Source organism: Lissotriton helveticus, chromosome 4_1 (assembly GCF_964261635.1).
Source record: "Lissotriton helveticus chromosome 4_1, aLisHel1.1, whole genome shotgun sequence".
Taxonomy (NCBI): Eukaryota; Metazoa; Chordata; class Amphibia; order Caudata; family Salamandridae; genus Lissotriton; species Lissotriton helveticus.
Genome location: NC_136063.1, coordinates 1,361,010,932 through 1,361,029,444, shown reverse-complemented (window position 1 = coordinate 1,361,029,444; position 18,513 = coordinate 1,361,010,932). Strand labels below are relative to the sequence as shown.

Genomic DNA, 18,513 nt, shown 5'->3' with positions numbered 1-18,513 from the left:
TTTACTGCCCCCATAAGAACAACATTTCAAGTGCTCAATGACAAAGGCCTGCCAGAAATGCTCCATCTTCTTCAGATGGGTGTCTCATAAAGTAATCAGACAAACTCCACCTTGTGACTATCATAACTGAACATGTTGGTATTGTTACTAATTGCAATCGAACCACACAGTCCAGTGTTTCACAAGCTGTTTTCAATAAACATTATTCTGCGGAAGACACGTACTTTATTAAAGCACCTGAAATAAACGTGTATTATAACAAATACAAAAAGCTGTCTTTGTGTACTTTGTCACCAGAACCCCTACCGTGATGGAGCATACATATCACTGAAAAAATATTATTTTATCTCTCCACACTCTCTCTCTCACACACGCAAACACACACACCACACGCGCGCACACACACCATAAATAATACAATAATTTGTTCTATTGAGGCCGGTATTTCTCTTCCTTTTGTGGTTCAAGCCCACTGTACTAGAAGCGTACCCACTTCTTGGGCAGCTTTCAAAGAAGCTACCTTAGAGGACATTTGCGCAGCTGCAACCTGGGCCTCTTCAACTACCTTTATTACTCATTATAAGCTATGACTACAGTTTTAACTTCTGTTCAAAATTCCTAATTCTTTTTTATTTCACCGAATTCTATAGTTTTTGTTATCAATGAATCACACCGTGGTGTAGCATTTCAAAAATGACATTTTTACTCTGTGTTATTATTTTTTTAACTTTTTGCTTGTGTATATGCTCATTTGTAAGGGCTGTGATGAGTAGGCAGATGATGAGGTAATGCCAGAATTATTTAACAATAATCTTCATCACTCAGAGTCATAGTCCTCCTTGTTGTATGTCTACCTTTCCTGCCTTATGCCTCAAAGTTCAGAGAAGAGCGAAAGGAAAAAAAAGATAGTATGTTAATATTTGTTGAGACTAATGACATGATGAGGAAAAGTGCTAGTGCGCACAGTGAGATATTACAAATAGTATCAACACTCAATATGGCAACCAACTTCCCTGGCGCTGCACTTCTTGCTGTCCACCGTTAAGGCACTAAAACTAAAATTTAAACCAAAGTAGAAGGAGCGACAAAGAAAAAAATAATATCTAGCATGTTAAAGTACTGCAGTCCATAAAGAATCAAAGTTCCACGCAAGCCTCCTTGTAACTCGTATTCCGTTCTTTTATTGTAGTAAGGTGATATTTTCATTCAACCAGTCTTTCTTGATGAAAATATTCAAAACGAAGATATTCAAAACAATTGTACAAATATAACACTCCACAGCCTACGTGTTTCGTCCCATAAAGGACATCATCAGGGCTGTAAAGAGAAAAAACATAACAATCTATATTGATGATTCAAACTGTACAACAACATTTCTTCCTACCATGGAAGCCTGCCTATATACCATTCTACACAAGAACCTATGGAATTCACAAACCTGCCCATATAACAATCTGAATATTATAAAATTTAAATTGAAGATAATTTGGACAATGGTGGTCAAGGAATCATGAACATAATTGATCTCCAAGTATCAAAGTTTTACTAGGCATCCCACCAAATTATCGACATTATGAACCTCACAGTCTCAAAATGTTACTAAGCATCCCCCTAAGAAGGATTTGACAGCAATGACCCTATTTATTATCTCTTGATACCCTCCCACTCTTTAGAATCCTGAGAGTACCCTATAGACCTGTTTAGTAATGATTTGCTAATGTTTTAATTACAATTAAGGCAGGGGGGACTCACTATTATCCCCCATCATTCTTGCCTGATGTAACAAATAAAACCCTCTCATCTCTATTTTGATCATCGTAGTGATCTAATGGGCAATGTTGCTCCTTGGCTCTTAGTACTATCTTAATCCATGTACATGTTATCAATGCCTAGTATATATGAAAAAAGCCTGAATTTAGTGATTTTACCCCTTATTGCCAGTCGGAATATTGCATGATTCTCAAATAATTTAAATTGACTCACCTACTGTCTGGCTATAAATCATATTCCGCCATGTGAGGTTCTTAAAACTTCCACACATTCTCAATTCCAAGGTTTTATAAAAAAAGGTCTCCTATTTTCAAAAAGAGGAACCAACTGTCAAACCTAATCCTGATCCTAAATCCGCAATGTGCCCATTATTTATATTAAAATCCCACTCACAATATAGTTCTCTCACCTCCTATTTCTCCTGATCAACAAAGACCCATCATCGGTCTTCCAATGTCCCAGTATAACTGCAGTGATTGCCTGAAATCAACAAAGAAACATCTATTCAGGTCCTCTTCCACATATAACTTAAGTAACATTACATTCTTTTAATTCCTATAGCCCAAAGAAACACGGTGTTCCACTAAAACCCCTGGATTCCTCCACTTCAACTATCCTACAATGCTCAAGATCTCACCTTATTTCTCATTAACTCCTGCTGGACATCTTAACTCCGCGACAGCTAGGCCAGATAAATCCCACCGTGAATTGCCAGTCGAAAACAGAGCTATTTAAACTCCCTGGTGACCAATCCACTATCGCCAATATGAGGTTCTAATTAACACTAAAGCTCCACCCTTGTTCTCAATGCAGACCGCACCTCCTGTTTTCCTACACCCGAACACTCAACACCGAAAAACTATACTCATATCTGGTTTGAGTGTATGGCCAATCACCACTAGGCCTGGTCCACTCCGCTTTGCGGTCCCTTTCTAAGTATTACAAACACTTCGCATCTGCGGCCGGAAAGAAATCAAAGATATCCGGTCTGTACTTTTTAACAGGAAAAGAAAGTGTGCCATGTTGGGGGTGTTGAATCAGGTGGCTTTCAGTTTTGAGCTCGGAGAGGTCTGTGCCTTTGTCTGTCTCAGGTTCACTTCTAAGGGCTGCAACGAGGAGGACAGGGACTTGTAGTGATAAAGATTTCCACAGTAAGTAGCCGCACCTGTTATGCCAATGAATGTACAATTGGCCTGCTACACTTATTCTTGCAGACGTTATAGAGAGCGGAAAACATTCAAGGTTTCGAAATTAAGACTTTTCATAATTGCAAGTAACGTAACAAGGACAAGCCAAAAGCCGCAGCCAGGCTGTGTTTTGAAGGTGGCGGTAGGATCAGTCACGTGCAGCTGAGATATGCACAAGGAACGGGCAAACGGATGCACCTTGTAAAGTAAACATCATCCCTCCATTATCCTTAGGCATCTCCAAGGTCATACCCTCTCGCCTTTGACCTAAAGTGAGGCTCTTGAAACTCTACACCTAGATTTATTGACCCGGAGCAGCGAGTGCGATCAGAGAGCACACTGCTACAAGGGTGCACCCATGGTCTGTGACCTCACAGCGGCTATCGAAGGGCAGTCGGACCTGGTCCAAATGGTCCTGCCTGCTGGGGATTGCTGCCTACCTAACTCCTAGGCCTGCAAGAGACGTGCTCAAAGGGGAGGCCAAGAACGGATTGAGATATGTGTCGATGCCTGCTGAGGCGAACAGTGCTTGAGATGAGCACGGTCCCAAAACTACAAGAAAGTGCATCCCGGGCCTTGGAGCCTGTAATTGATAGTCTGGCACCAGCTGGAGTTCGGCGGTACTGGACGGGGTCCTGATCTGTTAAGCCTGTGCAGCTTGGACGCACATGAGCTCCACAAAGCACTTAGCATAAACTCTGCCCCATTGGACAATTGAAGGTCCTTACCTGGTAAAAAGCCTGCCGACTCCTTCACATACGGGGTCTTGCTCACAAGCTGGCAGCACTGCAGTAAATCATTCTTGTATCCGACTGTGTGAACACTACAGACACACACGTACTACTGGTAAAATGGCGTCCAACTCCACAATGAACAAGCTTGTGCAGGAAGCACACAAGTCGTATATGCGCAGACTCGATTTTTGGTCTTCCCGCCGGCCACACCTTTACCAACTCGTCACAGGGTGTGGTCCCACCCACACCCTGTGACGAGTTAGGGGAGGGAGGGGTGACAATGCTCTCTATTTCCTGAATGACATGGAGGCTAAGCGAAACCAGGCTTGTTTATAAATCGCCCGGGGCCAACTTTACCTGCACGTCATCGGGCTGTGGAGACTGGACCTTAATGCTCGGTCTTTGCCGAGCTGATGACCTCACAGGCCTCAGGGCTGAGAGATCGTCAGCCCGGCAAATACCTGCCTGCCCAGGGGATCAAGTAGTTAAAGGGCTGAGCCTGTCACCTGTCCGCATTGTTGTGGAGCACAGCAACAACGCCGATGTCTGTGAGCAGGGCAGACAGTGCCCCCCATTCTAGAAACATACATGAAAAACGTATTTTAACCATTGCTTTGATTACTTCACTTGTCCGTGAATGTAAAGGGGGTAAGAACAAACTCGATGTAAATTTTTTTAATAAATGAAAAGAAGCATGATGGCAAAATTAGATAAAACTGGTGTCCAGCAGCATGGCGTACATTGAAAGAAAAGTACTGTAGAACAAAAGATGAAGAAATTGAGCGTAAGGAGACTGTGCTTGGACGGTGCTCCTTAGCTTTGACCGGAAGTGATGGATCGCTGTGTGGACAACTTAGGAGGCAGGAAAGAAGAAAGACGAAGGAGGGAACAAATGGTAAGTGGCGGGTGGGAATAAAGTGGTTTTATTTACACAACAGGTCTTGCAGACAGCACATGTGCTCTGACGCGCAACCAAAAAATAGGGCCCAGGGTTGGACTGGCTACCGGCTACCGGGCGTTTTGACATGCTGCCGAGCTGAGGGCTGATATCACTGCGGTGGGGGCTAGTTTTGTTGATGGAGACCTGCATGTGCTTCGAAATAAACAAAGCAAAACGAATTTCGTTCAGCACACGCAGGTCCCCATCAGCGAAATCAGCCCCCAGCTGGGCAGTATGCCAAAATGCCCGGCAGCCAGTCCGGCCCTGATAGGACCCCCCTATTTCTGGACCAATCCTGCGCAAATTAATGAGTCAGAAAACAGGCTTATCATGAAAAAATGCTGGCAACACAACACAGATTTGACTAATGTTAGGCAAGAAATCCTATCAGCCAGCTAGCCATTGAACCAGTTGCAACACTGTCGGCCTTCAAGGGGCAGCACTTGCTCTATGTGTTGCACTTCTTCAGCGCAGGGCACTTCACAGAAGTACCATCAACATCGTAACAGGTTCAACACTGAGGATGTATTCACGAATAGCAGCAAGAGGACAAGTCTAACTGCTGTTTCTCACATTGTTCTGTTAAATGACCTCTTTTGTAGGTTTTCTAAGTAGTGTTAATGTTAACCCATGACTATTTAGATGCTGGCATTGCATTTGGAGAGGCTATCTCTGCCTGTCCACCCACTAGGCTGTTTAACCTCTGATTGCCTGCAGGAAAAGAAGTGGAAAGACAGGAACTACATTTTCTTTTGCATCTTAAAACTCTGCATTTTGGTGCTAAACATATGAGAACACCTTCTGCTTTTTTTGTTCATTCAACATTTTGCATTGTGGGGCCTGTAGTATTCATCATGGACTCAGTCATCATGGACTCAGAACCCGGCATACAATGCACTGTTGGCTAAAATGCCAGAACAGACCACTTGACAGCTATTTTTTAAAATTTTACAAAGTTGTTTTGTGAGCTATGTCTTAAATGTGAATCATTATTATCTAATGTGTAGTGAAAGTTTTATTATACCGAGGTTCACAAGACAATAAAGATGCAACTTTTTTTGATGTAGCACAACCTTCTGTAAGACAAGTAATAGTCAGTCAGTCAGTCAAAATATCTTACAGCCATGAAAGAAAACATTTAAAACATGAGTTAAGCTGGAGGCTAAGATGGCTTCCGGCTGTCCGGCCGAGTAAGCGCTTCATCCACTCCTCCCAGCTTGATTACAAACACAAGATGCATAGCCAGAGACAGAAAATGCATTTCTACAAAAAATAAGGAACCTTAAACAAAGACAGAGTCAAGTGAATACTCACATCGTTCTGGAGCATTTTTTTTTAATGCTGTGGAGGTCGTGGCAGTGGTTATGGGGAGTTCCACTCCCGAGCCGTTTGGCGTCTCGATTGTGCGTCCCAACAGCAGTCTTTCTCTGTGGCGCCCCAGCCGCGGTGCACCTTTGATGGTACGGAGGAGATGCCACCGAAGACTGGTAACAGAGGAATCCGGGGGCGCGGAGGACAGAATGGCTCCGAGAATGTAGGAGACATAATGAAGAGCGCCTCTGCTCCAGTCAGTTCCATGGATGCAGGATTAGACGGTCGGCATGGAGGAGAAGAACGCGATGTTGGCGAACAGCAAAAAAAACAGAAGAATGGAGCTGCTACACAGGGTAAGTGTAATGTCTGCTGTCTAGTCTTTTCCCCACACGCACCCCTACATCCGCAGGCTAGGCGTGGCCTGCGGGGAGTAAATAAAAGGAAGGCGAACGCTCGGGTCGTCACTTCCGACAGGGCATCTAGTGTCGACCCCGTCCTTTCAGCGCTGCGCATGCCTGCCCCAGCGCAATAGTGTCGGACTGGCCTACCACGGCCTAAGCAGTCCCGACGCCACACTGGCGACGAGGGTGGGGGCCCAACCCTCGCCCGTGCACCGCTGTGCTCCTGTGTGCACCCACATTAGGAACGCGGTTGCACCGCGATCAACACCCGTCTGTTTCCTTCCCACCGGCACCGCCGCAGACCCGCGGTAATTTGATGTGGCCCCTGCAACGCTGCTAACACGGCGTCTGGTCGAGCCGGCTGCTGCCTCCAGAGAGCGTGTGGAGCTCCTACAATGTCGCGCCTCGTGTGTGAGGCACCCAGAAGGCCTGCGAGTCGGCCGTGTCTCTCCACTGCCTCCCGCGCAAAGGGGGAAGGGAAGGTGCCTCATCTGAAGTGCCAGAACTCCAGCATCACACAGCCTGGCTGCCCTCTGTTTGCTGCTGAGCTGAGGAGCATCGCCCCAGGTGTCACTCCCTCAGCACTGCCTTTGGACTGTAGTGTGACTGTGCACCGGCCACCCTGAGCTGTTTGGACATAGAAAAAAAACTAAGCACTGGCAAAAAGAAGGGAATAACGACAGAAGTGAGCCGGAGAAAAGCCCGCGAGAGGCACGACGCAAAGGAAAGAGGCCCATCAAGTGCACAGTAAGAAGTGGGGAAGAGAGAGGAAAAGACCTACTCGCCACGGGGTAGCCCAAGGGCAAAGAAAAACGCCGCCACAACACCATAAATGTCACATGGCACAAGGCCTATCCCCAAAGACTGTCCTGCCAGTTTTGACGTGCCCCAGCCAGGCAACATGGGAGATGACGACGCCGAGGCCGCGCTCATCCGCATCCCATTCCAGCACGCGGCATCAGGGGTCCTACCCCCATTCAGCAAATTGGAAGACCCAGCGACTTCCTCCCCAGATGGAAGATATGGATTAAACGCCTAGACAACTACTTTTCGCCACCCGAGAAACCGACAAGGCAGTTAAAAGGTCCCTGCTACTCCACTATGCCGGAGACGAGATATTCAAGTTGTTCAAGCATCTACCTAACACCGGGGCGGTAGACGATTACGACGCGGCCATGTCTGCGCTCAACAGCCATTTTGACCCTCAGCTGAACCCGGATTTCGAGGTCTTCAAGCTAGGACAAGCACGCCAGAGGGATGGAGAGTCCATGGACTTGTCCTAAGTCCGCATCTGAGAACTAGCCAGCACCTGCACGGACAAAGATCAACCCAAAGCAATCCGGAGACAACTCATTTAAGGGTGCCGCGACAAGACGCTGCGTGGCCTCAAACTGCGGAAGCCAGGGATCACGTTGGAGGATATCCTGATACTAGCCAGGTCGCATGACCTGTCCGTAGCGAGAGCAACGGCGATGGATCAGGCACTGACCAAGTCCCAAGGGAACGTGGAAGCCGCCAAGACAGAGCGGGCAGATGCAGTACGAACGAAACCAAGAGGAGACCAACCCAGAGGACCCCGAGGAGATGCACCCAGAACGAGGTGTGGGTACTGTGGACACGAACCCCATGCCGCCAAGGACTGTCCGGCTCAAGGGAAGACCTGCACCAACTGTGGCATCCCCATTCCTTTTGCATCCGTCTGCAGACGACGCAGCAATACCCGGAACTCCCAAGGGCAGAGACCTCCAATGAGAGCAGTCCGACAGCTGTCGGTAACTGACACAGCACGACCTGACCATGCCCAGAAGAAGCCTGCGAGACATCTACCAACCATGGAAGACTCGTCAGACGGCGAAGACGAAGAAGCATACATAGTGTCGTTCGCAAAAGAACTAAAACAGCGTCGCAGACCTCAACCCACGTTCGTAGTCCAAGTGGCAGGGACAGATGTCAAAGCGGTCATCGACACGGGAGCTAAAGTCAACGTCATGTGCTTACAGCAATACCGCAAGTTGCGTTCTCGTCCTCCTGTAGTTCCCTCCAAGACCCGGATATATGCGTATGGGTGTGACACACCCCTGCCGTTAAAAGGGAAAATGCTAGTGCCGATTAAAGCGGATGGCCTCGAGGTAACAGCCACAATCGATGTTATCGATAGAGAAGCAGCCCCCTCCTGAGCAGCCACACCGCCGAGGATCTGAAATTGATCGCATTTGCCAAGACGATCCCGACGCACCAGGTAGAAGAACTCCTGGCACAGTTCCCTGAGCTGTTCGAAGGCCTCGGATGCATCAAATGCAAGCCCATCTAGTTGCACATCGATAAATCGGTGGCCCCAGCTGTCCTGCGGCATCGACAGGTTCCTTTCCACCTGGAACCACTTGTAGAGCGGGAGTTAGAAAAGTTGGAAGAGCAAGGGGTCATCGAGAAGGTGTCCGACCGACCCGGTGGGTGTCCCCGATGGTCATCGCGGAGAAACCCAAGCAGCCAGGAGCCATCCATCTATGCATCGACATGCGCCTGCCTAACAAGTCGATAAAGAGGGAACGCCACATAACAGGGTCGAAGTGGTTTTCGAAGATTGACCTGAACGCGGGGTATCACCAACTACCCCTGGTGGAGGAGAGTCGTTTCATCACAACTTTCAGCACTCACCTAGGGCTCCGGAGGTACAAACGATTAAACTTCAGAATATCATCGGCGGCTGAAGTGTTCCAGAACACCATAAGGGAACTACTGTCGGGATTACCAGGAGTGTTAAACGTGAGTGAAACATCCTCATCCACTCCACAACAGCCGCGGATCACCACAAACACCTCAGTGAAACCCTGAAATGCCTTAGCGCCCATGGAGCAACCCTCCATCGAGAAAAATGCCAGTTCTTCCAACCTTCACTGGAGTTCAAGACGGCATTCAAGTAGACCCGAGAAAATCACAGGCCATCAAGAACACCCCCGCCCCGACCACACCGACAGAAGTGAGGAGCTTCCTGGGTATGGCCACTTACTGTGGGCGTTTCATACCAGGCCTTGCCACCAGAAGCAAACCTCTACGAGCCCTCACCAAGGGGGATACAGACTGGCACAGGGGTCTGAAAGAAGAAGAAGCATTCCAGGGGATCAAGGACGCTCTCCTAGGTGAGGCCACGTTGAAATACTTCGACCCTACAAAACCGACAGAAGTATTGGTGGACGCGAGCCCCGTCGGGCTCGGAGCTGTACTAGCTCAGGAACGTGCACCAGGTCAGTGGGCTGCCCTAGCGTTCGCCAGCAAGGCCCTCACCCTAACAGAAGCCAGGTACGCGCAGATCGAGCGTGATGCGCTCGCCATCAAGTGGTCCTGCAACCATTTCCACCTCAATCTTCGAGGGCAACCGTTCACCCTAGTGACCGACCATCAACCGCTGGTCCCCCTTTTCAAAGGAACTGCGCCCCGTCCGCCGCCACAAATTGAACGATGGGCCGTCCAACTACAACCCTACGAGATGGAAGTCGTATACCGCCCGGTATCCAAAAACGCTGCCGACTTTCTCTCTAGACACCCCGCGCATGGGGACCAGCCCAAAGAGGATGACGACAGCGAAGAATTCGCCCACTGGGTGGCCCTCACGTCGTGCCCCCAGAGCATGTCACTGGAGGAGGTAAAAGAAGCAGCAATCACCGATGCAGTATACACCAAGACCCTGGGAGCGGTACAAGAGGGTTCCTGGACTGACTATCTGCGTCAAGCTAACTCCTGGACCCCAGAAGACCAGGAGCTTCTCACGAAGATGTGGCGAGTCCGCCACGAACTAAGTGCCACTGGAGATGGCGTCCTGATGCGAGGGCCCCGGCTAGTCATTCCCCAGAGCCTCAAGCACCGGGCTGTCCAGCTGGCCCATGGAGGGCACCAAGGTATCACCAAAATGAAGTCGCGGATGAGGGAAAAAGTATGGTTCCCGGAGCTCGAAGATATGGTAGAGGAGTATGTCAGGCGATGCGCATCATGCTAGCTGACGTGTGACCCGGAGAAGCCCCTCCCGGTTATCACCGAAGATGCCTGCACGGTACCATGGTCCAAGATAAGCGTGGATTTCGGAAGTTTCCCAGGAGGACGACACACACTGGTCATCGTGGATGCTTACTCGAAATACCCCGTCGTCGAGCTGGTTGGGTTAACGGCGTTCAGTCATGTAGGACCTGTCCTGGAAAAGGTCTTCGCGATGTTCGGCTTCCCGCAGGAGGTTCGCAGCTGAGTTTGCCACTTTCCTTCAACAACGCGGATCACCCCACGTAGAGCGTTTCATGCGCACGCTGAATAAAGTGTTTCACACATCCGTTGTAGAACAGGCAGACCACGAGTTCCTGATAGAATATCGGAGCACCCCGCACTGCACGACCCAGCGGAGCCCGTGGGCCCTCATGCTTCAAGGACCCCGGAGAGACCTCCTACCAACTTCCCCAGGATGGTCATCACCTCCCCTGGATATGGAAGAGACGCAAGACAAAATCAGGAAGCCAGTGTTCGTCGCTGAGCCACCCCCAGGAGGCTCCGACAAGGGGCGACAGTCATCCTGCGAAACCGACGTCAAGGAGGAAAATTCCAGACGCGATACAAACCTGGCACCTGGACAGTCACGGCAAATCATGGCACGATGGTCACGGCCCGCCAAGGAACGGAAGAAGTGTCCCAGAATGCTTTGTGGTTCAAAGAGATCCCACCGGAACACCACAGAGAGGCCTCAAGTGACCGGCCAAGCCTCCGGGCCACCGCCGCAGCCAAAGATGATGCCGGGGAACCAGCCAGTAGCCAGCCCGGCGAGGCCCCGGAAGTCCTGCCCTCCCCTCCCCGGGAGGTAGACTCCGGAAGCCCCAGTCCAAACAGCAGAGGAGGGCGCCCTGGTTCCCAACGGTACAGTCTGCGGCCAAATCCACCCCCGAGCCAGAGGTTGAGAGACTACGCCTGTCCATAAGATCTAAGGTACATTTGGTAACTTTGGAGATGTAGGAACAAGAAAGGACAAAACAAAGGACAAAGTTGGATAGGGATGCAATGTCTGCTGTCTAGTCTTTTTTTTCCCACACGCGCCTCTACATCCGCAGGCCAGGCGTGGCCTGCGGGGAGTAAATAAAAAGAAGGCGGCCGCTCTGGGTCGTCACTTCTGACAGGGCATCTAGTGTCGACCCCGTCCTTTCCGCGCTGCGCACGCCTGCCCCAGCGCACTAGTGTCGTACCGGCTTACCACGGCCTAAGCAGTCCCGACGCCACAGTAAGCAGTCGGTGCCCGCAATGTTTAAGACACAAGTGCCAAAAAATAAAGCAGTCTCTAACCCCACTGGCAACAAGGTCATAACGCCCCCAGCTACAAAAAAAATCTCTTGTTCCTCGGGGGACAAGGGTGGAGTGTCCTCTGAGAAAATAAGAGCTTCAGGGACTAAACCGGATGGAGATATTGAATCTGCAGCTGAGGGGGCCTTTGCAGGGTCTGATTCAAGTGGGGAAAACGTAACGAAAAGCAGCTTGGTGGCAAATGAAATCTCAGACATAGTGGCAGGGAACTTTTCCTTTAATGGCAATGCAGTAAGCCCAAGTTCTCTGCCAAAAGACGGTTCCACAATTTTGCCAGAGCTTCCCCATTGCATTGTGGGAGATGGAGGCTCAATCCTTGAGAATCTTGCTGGTAAACTTGCTACTACATGTAAGGAAACCTGGGGTAACCCTGCTAGTCTGGATAGTGACAAGGAATCTATACTACTATTATAAAGAGAGAACTCTCACCGTTGAGCCAGGTAAACTCGGGAACCAAAGCGCCAATCTACACACCCGATACATCCTTGAAAATGTCAGGGTGTGTAGATGGACATAGGCTACATAAAATTTTAAAAAAACGTAAATTAAAAAAAATTAACTTTAAAAACAAAGTAGTCCCCTGAAAGAAGCACCGGCCGCGATGTAGCGCTGGCCGCGATGCACTGCCCGCGATGTGTGTGATGACGGGACATGGAGCGGCGGTGATGTGAGGAGCAGCGGATCAGGTAAGGCATTTACAAACACGGAAAATGTTGGGGCGGGAGCAGGGGCGGGAGGGGGGCGGGAGGGGGGCGGGAGGTGGTCCGTGTCCGTGATTGTGTCCGTGAACGTGTCCGTGTTCTGACGGCAAGAAGGAGAAGGAGGAGTCCCGTCAGCTGCAGCAATTCGAGCATAGGGGAGCGGAGCAGAGCTGACCGGCTGAGGGCTGAGGGCGGCCGAGAACGGAGCGGAGCAGGGTGGAGGAGCAATCTGCCAGCGCAGGGGGTCGGGGCTGCGCGGGTCGTGAGGTACATCACACCTACCTCTGCTCGCTCCACCTCATGCTGCCCCCAGCCCCCTTCTGCCTCGGCCAAAAAATGCAGCCCCCAGCCCCCTTCTGCCCCAGGCAACGCTGGGGCGGGCTGCTAGTATAATCATAGAGAAGAAGAAAGTGCAGACAGATTTTTTGCCCTTTCAGACCACTCTAATTCATCTGAGGACGAATCGCAAGATAAAGACTGGGGTGGAGATGGGAGTTACACAAGCTGCCTTCATTGGGAGGAGGAGGGTGATCAGCTCGTTCTTCAGTTTGGCCCTGTGAAAAAGGTTCCCTCTCTTCCTGCTTTTGTCAATGATACTGAGACGGCCCCTGGCAGTATGACCTGGGACTATTCTCTCTCGCCTAGTCTAGAGGAGAACAGTAACACTGCGGTGAAAAGTGGTAATCTGGGCGAGCCACTTATAGGCACCGATGGTACCGAAGAATTTACTCTCTCAATGATCTACCAAGTAATTATGGCACATCGCGCTGAAACATGGGCAGAGAGCTCTCGTACACAGGGGGCGTGCAGAAAGTTACAAAATACGGTGAGGAAAGTTTCTAAAACCTGTGCTGATTTCGCTACCAGGATTGGAGAAGGGGAGGTCAGAATCTCCCAGCTTGAGGATGAATTCAGTGCGCAGAGGAAAAAGACAGAGGCAGTGCAAGCAATGAGGGACGACACCTCCATGGAGCTAACTGATTTGGAAAATCGCGCAAGACGCAATAACCTGCGTATTCTAGGTGTGCCGGAGGGGAAGGATCTGATATCCGGCAGTTTGTAATTGATCTCTTCGGGCAAGGCTTTCCTGACCTACCTCAATGGGACTGGAATACCCAGATCCAACGTGCTCATCGCTTCCCCTTCAACAAGCGGAAAACTGGGGGGCAATCGGATAATCGACCTCGTGCCATATTGATATCATTAAATAACTTTCTGGCAAGGGAATCTCTGTACGACCTGGCCGGACCAGATAAGAAAAGAAAGATCAGGGAAGGGCTGTGAGTTTTTTGTCCGTCCAGACTTTTGCCAAAAGACAGTAGAACAACGGTGACTCCTTCGGCAATTGATCTCTGGTTTCCAATCCAAAGGAGCTCAGGCCTATCTTATCAACTCAGCTAAGTTGAAGGTGGTTTATCAAGGTCGTACACAGTACTGTCAATCAGAGGTCCAGGCCAAAGAGTATCTGTCAGCACTGAACCAAATCTAAATTTCTGGATCTCGGTTACTCCTCACTTTCTGAGACGATAAGGGGTAGGGGCAGAAAAAAGAGGGGAAGAGAAGCCCTTTCTCTGATCCAGCGAGGGGCTAAAAAAAAAAATCAAAAAAGTGTATGTGAAGGGCCTAATTTCTTATATATGCAGTAATGTATTCTGTATATTTTCTTGTTGTGAGTGTCCACATTTGGTTCTGTATCAGCAGCCGGTAGTTGCGACCAAGCACGCAGGAGGGGTGGTGGGTTATCATCATTGCCAGGGACAGATGGTCCCTATGCCTTGGTTGATGGGTGGCAGGGGGCTAGGGAAGGGTGGGGGGATCAGGATTGAGTGGGGTTTGGGGTGGGTGGGGGGTTGCGAGGGGTGGTCACACTAGCAATGATTTGTCTTTATAGTTATGACAAAAATATCAAATCTACGGCAGCTCAAAAGTCTGTAAATTATTTCTTTTTCTGGAAGGTTTGGTGAGATCTTATTATGGTACTGGGTCGAAGTAACCAACCACTGTCATGCTAGAGTAGAGTGAATATGTTAAAATATGTTCTATAAATTGCTGTGGCCTAAATGATAAGAAAAAGAGGCACATTTTTCCTAGCTTATTAGACATATGAAAATTCATGTGCTCTGTCTTCAGGAAACACATATCTGCTGGAATAATAGGGGATGGCTGAAGGATCTTGGGTTAGATATTTTAGCATGCACTTGTCAGGCTACTAACACTCGGGGGGTAGCAATTATGGCTAAACACGGCTTAATTAGCTGTAACCGGATCAAGGAAAACAAGCTAGGTCGGTGGGTGATCCTACAAGCGGTTATTAGTGGAGCTCTATATACTATTTGCTCCTTCTATGGATCAAATTTGGACGATCCCGCTAGTATTGATTTTTTAAATATCGAGCTTGCATTGTGACTCCCCCGGTTAATCTTGTGTGGGGATTTTAACATTCATTTAAATGCTAATTTCAGCCTGCTTAATAATACCCCCTATCTTGGTAGGAAGGTTAAGGTTTTTAGGTCCTTGCAGGGCTATGTTTGGAACACGGTTTGATTGACACTTGGTAGATTCAGAGGTCGATTGATGATGGATATACATTTTACTCTGCACCTCATAGACGACATGCATGGCTGGACTATTTCTTTGTGTCCAATTCAATAACTGAGGTAATCAATTGCGAGCTTTCACCTAGAATAATTTCGGATCATAGACCTCTGTCAATTATACTCCAAATCGGAAACTTGCCTCAAACGCTGGCAACGTGGTCATTTGACAGGAAACTGTTGCTTGATTCGGAATATTGCACATTTATGTCAAATTGGATCAGGGAGTTCTTTGGGAAGAACAAGGATACGGCTTCAGAGATAATTGTCTGGGATGCTTTTAAAGCAGCAGTAAAGGGGGAGACCCTCAGTTTTTCACTATACCAGCAAACGAAAGTGAACGATATGATCAATAATTGGGTGGAACAACTCCGGGGGGCAGAGGAAGAGCTTATTCATGTGGTTGGCGATTCACAGAAAAGAGAGGAATGTCAAAAGAAGATCGCTATAATTAGAACAAAGATATATCAGCATTTTGTAGATGGATTGGCCATTAAAATTAAATACCAGCAACATCAGGAAGATACTTATGAATTTGGGGAGGATACAGGCAGATTGCTTGCTAAGAGGGTGCAGCAGAAGGCGGTTATGAATCGAATCCACTGAATAGAAGATCAAAGGGTACAGATCCAAGATCTTCCCAGCAAGGTTTTAGAAGTTTTTCAGGAGTGTTATCAAGGGTTGTATTCTTCTGAACAGGTTGGGGCAATGACATCCGGGGAGGATTTCCTTTCGGATTATGTAACATCTCAGATAACCGTTGAGCAGAGGGAGTTATTATCAAACCCAATCTCGCCGGAAGAAATTGAGTCCGCCATAATTTCTCTAGCACCTAGCAAGGCAGCTGGCCCAGATGGGATCCCGCTGGAATTCTTTCGCACCTTAAGACATATTCTAAGAGGAGAGCTGGAGTCCTTATTTTTGGGAGCACAAAAGGGGCAGACTCTTCCTTCATGGCATAAAACCACTATTGTGGTATTAAAAAAAAAAAAGATAAGCCGGAACTTATACCGTCTTCTTATCGCCCTATTTCTTTAATTTGTGCGTATAGCAAAATCTATTCTAAGATAATAGCTCTAAGACTCGGAAAGATAATCCCCCCATTAGTATCAATCCGCCAACCCGGCTTTATTCCGGGGCGCGATACAACCGACTATGGGGCCTATTAGGATGGCGGACGGACCTGCATCCGTCCGCCACTCCAGAGGTGGAGGGACCGTCCGCAGGGGCAGCGGCGGTCCCTCCGTGCGAATTAGGATGTGACCGCCACCCTGGCGGTCACATCCTGTATTTTTAACATTGCGGCGGGTGCTTCTTGAAGCAGCACCCGCCGCAATGTTAAAACTGCATGCAGTGCATTTGCATGCACAAAGCGGCAGGCACCGCGCGGTGCCTGCCGCTATGTACATGCAAATGCACCCACACCCCCCTTCACCCTGGGGGCCCGCAACGGGCCCCCAAAGAAAAGACCGTATGCCTTTTTGTGGCGGCATTGCCGCCGCGGAAAAGCATATCCCAAGGTTAATCCTAATATGGCTGGCGGTGTCTGATAGACACCGCCACCATATTAGAGCTTTTCCGCCGCGATCTGAAGGCGACTGCGGCGGAAAAGCGGCGGACGGTCTCCCCGTCCATCGATGACCCCCCAGCCATCATAATATGGCGGGGGGTCTTTACAAACGCCGCAGCGGTGAATCCGCATCCGCCGGGCCGACGGTGGCTTCCGCCGGCCCGGACCAAAAATAACATACTCATCATCAAACATGACAAGTTTATCAGAAATTTGATTCCAAAACATATTATCAGCAGCAAACGGTGCAACCCGTGCATAAACATTAAACAGTACTGAGGATATTTGATCAATAAGTAATTTAACAGTCACCCAGCGACCTTCAAGATCATTCTCCTGATGAGTGATTGAAAATTGGTGTTTTTATGACATAGTATGGATAAGCCATTTTTCTTTCCTAAGGTGGGGGAAGAAAAAACGTGTCCAATCCAACCTCTTTTTAGTTGCTTGAATAAAAGCAATATCAACATTCAATCTAGCTAAATGTGTTAACACGCGTTGTCTTTTTATAGGGTTATTAACTCCTTTCACATTCCAAGTTAAAACTCTAAATGAAAATTATTTAAAAGGAACATGCACAGTTATTACAAAAGTGTCAAAGTGGTAACTGTCAAGTAGAACACGAAAAATGTTCATAAGAAAACGAACAGTATAAAAATTCAAAGATCTATTGTTATCAAGAAAATGTAAAATTCTAATAAAAACAATTAAAAAGAAACTGTCAAGTATAAGGTAAATAACGAACATGCAAGCAACATCATTTCGCGAAATCACATTACTTAGGAGAAAGAAAAAAGAAGAAGAGAGTCAAAGAGATTCAGGATTAAGAAAAAAGATAAGAAATGGGTAAAAGGTTAATGACAAATAGAGCATTATAAGATGAAGATAGAGAGGAATAGTAAGAGGGAAAGGGGAAGGACAAAAGAGAAAGGAAAAGGAACAGAGGGAGAAGGAAGAGAAGACGAGATTAGAAAATGGAAACAGAGAAAAAAGGACAGGAATGAAAAGAGCACAAAACAAAGATATACAATATAACAAACAACATATGATAATGCATAAAAAAGTCTAAAAGACATACCACCAAAGGACAATGTAAGTGGGGATGGAGGAACCACATAAGGAAAACAGCACACTGAACGGAGTACTCCAAGAGGACGCAGCAAAGGGAGAACAACCTCCAGGCATAAGACGAAAGGGTCATAAATCAAAGGGATCATAGAATCGCACCTGATAAAAAATTTTAAAAAGGAAAGAAAAGACGTTAGGAGGGCATTTCAGGATATACACACTACACCAAAAGGGAAAATAAATACAAGTCAAGTCAAGTCAAAAACCACTTTATTCGATTTAGTTAAAAATCATAAAAGCATACTACAGTCAATAGAAAAGGACAATTTGATATCATAAAAATTACATATAGAATTATCATTTATGTACACGGTTTAAAACAATTTAAAAACAGCTAAAAAGAGAAGGTAATTTTTAGCCAAAATTGCAGATACAAGGAACATATTTCATCTTCCAAAGAATACCCCCAAGTTACATTCTCAATCGCCTCCTCCTAGTCCTAACTGCAGCAACAAGATAGCTTGCCACGCTAAACATGACCAAAGGTGAATCCAACAGTTGGAGATATAGGAGGGCTGGTTTTGCCTGGAGAAAAGCTTTATCCTTCAATAAGGGTACCAGGTACTTCTGTCTGGGCGTGTTATAAAAATAGCAAAACAGCATTAGATGCATGTTATCCTGCCGCGAAAAATTATCACAATTACATACAGGTGCATCTTCCTGCTTAAACCAACCGTGACTGTCGCACAGAACCATGTAAATCTGGTTGAACCGAAATTTTACTAGAAGCCACCTATGAAAAGGGGTATTCACTGTAGCAAGGTACGGCTGCATATCTAAGCAGGTGATAGTTAGGTAATGAGCTCTAACCATGGGCTTAATGAGTTGCTGATCCTCTCTCCCCAG

The 18,513-nt window shown here is 47.7% G+C and overlaps 1 protein-coding gene and 1 long non-coding RNA gene across 2 annotated transcripts in view; both read right to left on the bottom strand.

The window, feature by feature from the left end:
- LOC144829109 (pyrimidine-specific ribonucleoside hydrolase RihA-like) overlaps positions 1-18,513 on the bottom strand; it is a 585,216-nt gene that overhangs the window by 218,821 nt on the left and 347,882 nt on the right. The window lies entirely within an intron of this gene.
- On the bottom strand, positions 78-17,991 carry LOC144827516 (uncharacterized). The gene is made up of 3 exons (XR_013610227.1): positions 17,618-17,991; positions 2,180-2,250; positions 78-1,317 (listed from the first exon to the last, which is right to left on the bottom strand). It is a non-coding gene; the product is annotated as an uncharacterized LOC144827516 (long non-coding RNA).